At 39.5% G+C, this 7168-nt stretch overlaps 1 long non-coding RNA gene across 2 annotated transcripts in view; it reads left to right on the forward strand.

Moving 5' to 3' along the window:
• LOC122465895 overlaps positions 1-3793 on the forward strand; it is a 36487-nt gene extending 32694 nt beyond the window's left edge. For both annotated transcript variants that reach the window (XR_006291028.1, XR_006291027.1), the window contains one exon: positions 1823-3793. This is a non-coding gene — a long non-coding RNA (uncharacterized LOC122465895). The remainder of the gene's footprint in view (positions 1-1822) is intronic.
• The last annotated feature ends 3375 nt before the right edge of the window (positions 3794-7168 follow it).

A 7168-nucleotide genomic window follows, 5' to 3' on the forward strand; every position in this document is an offset into this window, starting at 1 on the left:
GCTGTCCACACCGACATAGCTTCCTACTCTCATGGAGGGAGAGTAATTATGCCGACGGAAGCACGCTCTGCAGCAGATGCTGTGCAGCTGCACCGAAGTAGCCCTTCTAGCGTGGATCTGCCCTCAGACAGAATCCCAGTTTAAAGCAGTTAGCTTATAGTTAAATATCAGTTCCACAGGCTCTGTGGACTCTAGGGGGTAACAAAATGCCTTAGGAATTATTTTGGAGATCTTCTATGGCCTGTGTCATATAAGAGGTCAGACTAGATGATCACAATGGTCTCTTCTGGCCTTGGAATTTATGAATCTGTGCAAATATGTTCCCCCCCTCCCCCAGCTTCCTCTCTAATTCCATAAAATGCACCATGATGGACCAAATATTATCTGAATGGAGGGGCTTCCCTAGTAAATAAAGCTGGAATAACACTAACCTGTATCCCAAGTGTTACAGGTATTGGGACCCTGCCCTCACAGCAAACCCATCTTTTGGTCCTACATGGATCACCTGCTGAGTCCATGTAGACCAGAGGTGTATTTAGTTTCTGTTTTTTTTAACTCTTACTCTTACCCAGTTGTGCTCTGATTGGTTCAGCTATCACAAGGTGATTAGGGTTCTGACTTGCCCAGTAGAGTGCCCATAATGAAAACTTCCTGTAGAACCCAGAAGAGCTAATGAGCATATCTAGTAACTGCCACACCCTATTTCTAGATGTTTCTAGGCCTTTCTAGCTGAGTTGCAGAGAGAGAGTATTCCAGCTCAAATCCATGTCTCCTTCCCCCAGTTTATTTCCTTTCTTGGGGCAAAAAAAGGTCAAATACTGCAGTGTAAATCATGTGGGTTACACCAGTGTCTAAGCTAGGCAACCATTCAACCAATTCAGTGGACTGGCTTCATTGCAAGCAACCACATTATGCTGTCTTTCTCATTCTTCCTGTTTTGGAATGGGTGGCAGTGGCTTTATACTTATGAAATTCATGCCCTCTCTGGACTTCAGAGATCAGGAACCTTACCAGCGACATTCCTCTGTTGTTTCATTAGACCACAGCAAGAAGGAAGAGTACAGGGAATGCATGATCTGAGCATTCACTATCCTGAAACCACACATCCTGGACTGCCATCTAGCCTCAGTGGCAGTCCAGGATGTGTGGAATTTGAGTTTAAGACTGTCATGGGCCTCTTTTTTGAAGTACTGATAGTGAAAAACTTGTTAGGGCTTTAAAAATCTTTTGGGGATGGATTGTGATCATACCCATGCAAATAGGAAAGGGGAAGTAAGGTACTCCATACATCCCTGTGCACACGGCTGGGACCTAGGGTCTGGTTGTGCAGGAGTAAGTACATTCTGCTTGTTCACGAGCATAATGTGTGGTCAGGGAGTGGGCCAGGAAAGGTGGGGAGTGGATGGAGCCAAGGTTCCACCTCCCCAATGCACTGTACTGCACAGATGAGCTAGTGCAGGGTGTTTTCTAAGTCAAATAGTGTAGGCCAATAGCAAATTACTACCTCTCCAGTCAGGAGTAATAAGGAATCAGAGTGGAATTGTGCTTCAGAGGACAATACCTCCCAGGACTACTCTTCAGGTGATGCTGCTTACACACTGCCTTTTGTTCAGGACTGCCCAAAGATAAAATTTAGCCCTTTAAGGATATCGGAGCAATTGTTCCAGAAGTAATTACAGCTGAAACTACAGTTCCATATAGAATGCTTAATAGAAGGAATTTGTTAATTTAGTGTGGTACATATAGAAAATGAATCCTAATCACATTTAACTTGCACATTAATAATGGTGTCTCATTCTAATTCTCATTTCTTTTGTTTCAGTGTGTAGCGGGCCTGTTCTCCCTCCCCTGTCCCCCCTCACTACTTTGCATCATTCTGAGTTGGAAGCAGAGGTGTAAATAACTAAACAAGGTGAAAGACCATGAGAATCAAGTCTAAAATGATCCTAACTGTGGAAACTTAAAAAACAGAACTGGTTGGGAATTTTCTATTGCAACATTATTTGAACAGAAAATACTGTTTCTGCAGGAAAAATTTAAATTTTGATTAAAAACAAAAAAAAATTCATTTCAGGTTCTTCCTGAATTGAAACATTTAATTTTTTAAAACCACTATCAGGTCAGTTTGATATCTGGCTGTGCTGCTGTGTTGCCTCATGAGAGTTGTAGTTCAGGGGCCTAATTTTATGGGCTGTATGTAGGCTGGTTCCCTACCTGGCTGGACTACATTTCCCATGATACATCCCTTTGGTTGAACCGCTGTGGTGTATCACGAGAGTCCCATCCAAAAAAGGTACCCAAAGTGTGACTAGATGACATTCAGTGGTAGTTTAGACAGACACAATTTAATATCGAACCAAATTGAAACTAATTTCAATTTGGTTCAAAAACCAAAACAAAATGTTTCAACCCAGGAATTTTCATTTTGATTGAAAATGTGAAAGCAAAACATTTTGACATATCTGAATTTAAATCATTCTGTTCTGAGAAAAATTTAATTATTTCAACCTTTTATATTGATTAGTGATGAAAACAAATGTTGAAATATCGTAAATTATCGCTGGACAGAAATTCAAATTTTCAACTATTTCTAGTAATAAGTAAATAATTTTTTCACCTGCAGTTATGAAATAGGAGGTTAAGACCCAATGTGATGTTAAAAGAAGCATTTTATCATTGTGTCATTGTGTCATATTCCTACTGAGCAAACTCCCAGACCAAAGTTACCATGACAATATCCCTAAAGAATCCATAAGTATGTCATTGGAAGAATCAAAATGGTTCCTCTGTTTACATTCTGCCTTATTTATTTTCTAAAATGTAATCTCAGTGTTTGTATTATACCTCACTTCGTTATTGAAGCAATGGACTATGTAGAAGCCACTGAAAAATTATTTGCTTTTTCTAATAGTTTTCATTTTTTAGGGAATATATTTTTTCCTAAAATTATGATATAATAAATATATTATATGTTTATGTAAGCTATTTTGGAGTGTTTTTAAAGGAAATTAATGATATTTTATCATTTAGAAGTCTAATTCAGAGAAACCAAAGCATTTCAGAATTAAGAATTCCATTCTTTGTTTAATTTCAGCTTAGGCCCCATTTAAGTACTGCTGATGTTTAGATGTATGTGTGATTTTATACCAAGAAATAAAAAAACAAAACAAAAAAATGAATTAAGGATAGACAAGGAGCCTTGAGTTTGATTTTTTTTTTTTTTGCTTTGAATAACTTCAGTCTGGGGAGGACCTGCCTGTTATTTTGTGTGTTTAATGGGCATTTTTTTCCATTGTAATTTTTAGCCCTGGGGGCAACAGAATGGAATCACAGTAGTATCATTTAGATATCACTGTGAAATGAAATCGACTGTAGTATAGTCAGGATGAAATTGATAGTAATTATAATTCAGTATTTGCATACTCTCACCTGTATATTTCACCAATAACTTTCCGAGACAGAAGACAATCAATGTTTTCATTTGTTTTATTAAAAACCTGTCTTGTTTTTTTTTCTTCTTAATATCATGACAAAGTGTAATGAGAATTGTTACAGTTTACAAGTGTCTGCTTCCCAAAGCTTATTTTAAATTGGATGCACTAAGAATGTATTTGCTGCTTTAATGGCAAGTCAGTGCGGTTTTTGAACCTTCCTTTTTTTAGTAGTTTCATATTTTTTCTCTGCACATTCTAATCAGATTTCTAATTACCACTTACAGTTACAGTATTACTTCCTTGACTTTTGAAAACACAGCTTTCTAGAAAGAAACAGTGGGGATGAAATCCTGGTCCCATTGAAGTCAATGGAATTTTTGCCTTTGACTTCAAGGAAATTAGGATTTCACCCAGTGAGTCTTATACCTGCATATCATTATTGCTGGTGGTGGAATGGGTAGCATGGGGATGAAGGGGAAGGGGGGAAGACAGATGTTTCTGAGGTATGTTAGAAAGAATGTTTGCAATAACAGCTGCCAACCTACTACTGTGTGCTATGCTCATAGGCGCCAACTCTGGGGCTGGAGCACCCACAGGAAAAAAAATAGTGGGTGCTCAGCATCCACCGGCAGCTCTGTGGATCAGATCCTCCCCCTCAGAGCTCCCCATCCGCCGGCGGGTCCCAGTCATCGCCTCTTCCCCCTCTCTTCCAAGGCCTCCTGCCCGCCGCGATCAGCTGTTCAGCGGCATTCAGGAGGCTCGGGGGGGGGGGAGGAGTGGGGTCAGGAAGAGGCGGAGGAGGGGCGGAATGGGGTGGGGGCAGGGTGGGAAGAGGTGGGGAAGGGGTGGAGTGGGAGCAGGGCCTGGGGCAGAGCTGGGATCGAGCACCTCCTGGGAATTGGGGAAGTCAGCACCTCTGGCTACGTGGTCTATTCTTATGAAGACCTCAAAGGAAGTAGCTCTTGAGAATCAAAGTGTAAAATGCTAGCTTCACTGAAATTAGTGGCAAAACTCTTTACTGGGACCAGGGTTTCACCTACAGAGAGCTGTGCTTGGAGCTAAATATCTAATTTGATAGTAAGAAAATAGGTTTGGAAACATGCTTTACTTTGAGAAAGGTAAGAATTTCTTATTCTGATGAAGGAAAGGCCTTATAAAACCTAAACAATATGTGTCTTACTTTGTGTGTATACTCATATACAATAAATACAACTGTTCCTAAACAACTTAAGACTATAAATCTATATATTTGAATTAGTCAATATTTGAGCCAGATTGATGGTGCAGATTCATTGACTGTTTGCATGGAATTTACAATGCATACAAAGATGAGTCATTTAAAGGTCCTCCTTGTTTTGAAACATTTCCAAGATGATTGTAGAATATTTTTGAAATGTGCATAAATGTGCAAATGTGTGCTTTCTGAGGGGACATTAGTAAGTTTTGTTTCCATTGTTTTATCTGACAAGCGCGTTATATTTTTCATGATTTTATCTCCTCTTGATAAAATGACAGTTTTGAAATTGATTGTTTTCTTTGCAAAAGATGTGGCAAATAAATTATTAGTGAATTTGCACTCTGCACAGTGAGAGAGATGATTGTATTAAAATGGAAACAACTAGGTCCTTGTCCATAACATTTTAAATGCATTTCTTAAACAGAGCAACTGTCTGACTTTCTGCATCAATCAATCTAAAAGAAGACAACTTTCTGAATATTATTATGCTCAGTCAGTTAGATTATAGGAAGAGAATTAGCCTCAAGATAATCCTTATAATTCAAATAAAATTATCCAAAGGGTGAATTTGGTAACTACTTTGTGACAGGGTGTACTGGGCCGTTTGAGGCCCCCTGCTTGTGGCTCCACATTCCTACCACATCCTGGCTCCAAGAAAGAAGCAGCTAAGGTGGGTCCTTCAGGCCTGCCTAGAGAGACTGCATAGGAGCAACCAATCAGAGCCCAGCAGGCTCAGATAAAAGGAGTCGCAGGACCTGAGCAGGTCAGCTCTTGGCTGGGACTAGAGAAGCAAGGAAGGGTGCTTCTTGCTTGTCACAGCTCAAGAAGAGAACCAGAAGATGAGTTCTGGTGGTACTTGCATTCAGCGAGGAGGAAGAGAATCTGAAATTTTCAGCACAAGGTAAGGGTGAAGAGAAAGGGGCTATATGGGAAGAGGGCTAGGGAATAGCAAGAGCAACTGTTGCTGCTGTGTGTAGGATCCATGGACTGGGACCTGCAGTGGGGGGCGGGCCCAGGTCTCCCCACTGGTCTACTAGTGAAGTGGTTGAAGAAAGGGAAAAGGCTCTGTTGGGAAGCCCAAGTGAAAGGCAGGACTTCAAGGGGCCCAGAGGTGGCGCTGAAAACACTGGTGAGGGGAGACAGCCTGTCAAACTATTTGCTACCCTGGAAGGGGTTCATCCATTTTAGACTGTGTGACTTGGCTGGAGGGCTAAGCCACTGAAGACCCATTGAGCAAGATCAACAACTTACAGGGGGCGTCAAGACCAGGAAAGATGGCAGTATCACACCCATTGTATTATTTTGTTATGTTGATTATGCCTTCCTTCACCTAACTCAAAAGAATTGCAGAGTGGCTGTCATATTGAACTATTGTTTTGGATACGTTTGGTATCTCATTAGTGGTCACTTTTTCAGGTACTGCTAAGTTATGGTGCTGTTACAAACTGGACTGACGGGAAAGGCCACCTTGCCATCTACATGGTTTGCTGTGGTGTGACAAAAAAGGCAGCTTTAAACTCCACTTCTGGTTTGGAGGATTTCATATGGTACTATCAATCACAACGTTTCTAATAGATTTTATTGCAAATATACCATACCATTTACTAATAAGAGTAAATTATAATACTGTCTTTCATAACTAGAGATGAATCCCATATTAAAAAACTGGATCCAAACACCCTGGAACTTTGAAAAAGTTTAAATTCAAATCAGATGTTCTGTATAGGTGTCAGAGTAACAGCCGTGTTAGTCTATATTCACAAAAAGAAAAGGATGAAGTGAGCTATAGCTCATGAAAGCTTATACTCAAATAAATTGGTTAGTCTCTAAGGTGCCACAAGTACTCCTTGTATAGGTGTCAACTCCAGTAATCACTTTGTAAGTCTTAGTTCTTTTGCACAGAAACACTGCTGGCGCATTAGCTCAGCTCACAGAAATGAGCAAGTGAGTTTAGCAAACCACCCAAATTTTTCTTAATGCCAATTTTCTTTCTAGTGCTCTATAGAGATATGTAAAATGTCAGTGTGCAGTGTAAATATTTTCAATAGTTTAATATTTGTTTTGCTTTTAAAATAGCATCCCGCTCTTCTGTCAGTCCTCCTGTTGCACTAAATTATAGTTAATACAAGGGTGGGTCAACTCATATATAAAGTGTAGAAAATAGAGACCCTGGAAGTCTATACAAATTCCTTTACATCTTTTGGAGTAGGATTCCTAAAAGGAGTATTGAAATCGTAAGCTCATTTAGTGACTCAGATTATAATGTGAATGGATGTTCAATGTCATGATCTGTTTATATGTCTGAAAAATCTAGTATTTACTACAAGGAAAAGGACAACTATCTCTTTAAAAGTGGATTTATGTTTGTCAAAGTAAGTAATAAAACTCTCACTTATTCTTAATAACACAGAATACACATTTAACTACTTATAATCGTAGAGGGACAAACATAAATAATCAGCAAATGGCCATTACATTGTTATGCAAAGATTTTATA

Source organism: Chelonia mydas, chromosome 1, assembly GCF_015237465.2.
Source record: "Chelonia mydas isolate rCheMyd1 chromosome 1, rCheMyd1.pri.v2, whole genome shotgun sequence".
NCBI lineage: Eukaryota > Metazoa > Chordata > Testudines > Cheloniidae > Chelonia > Chelonia mydas.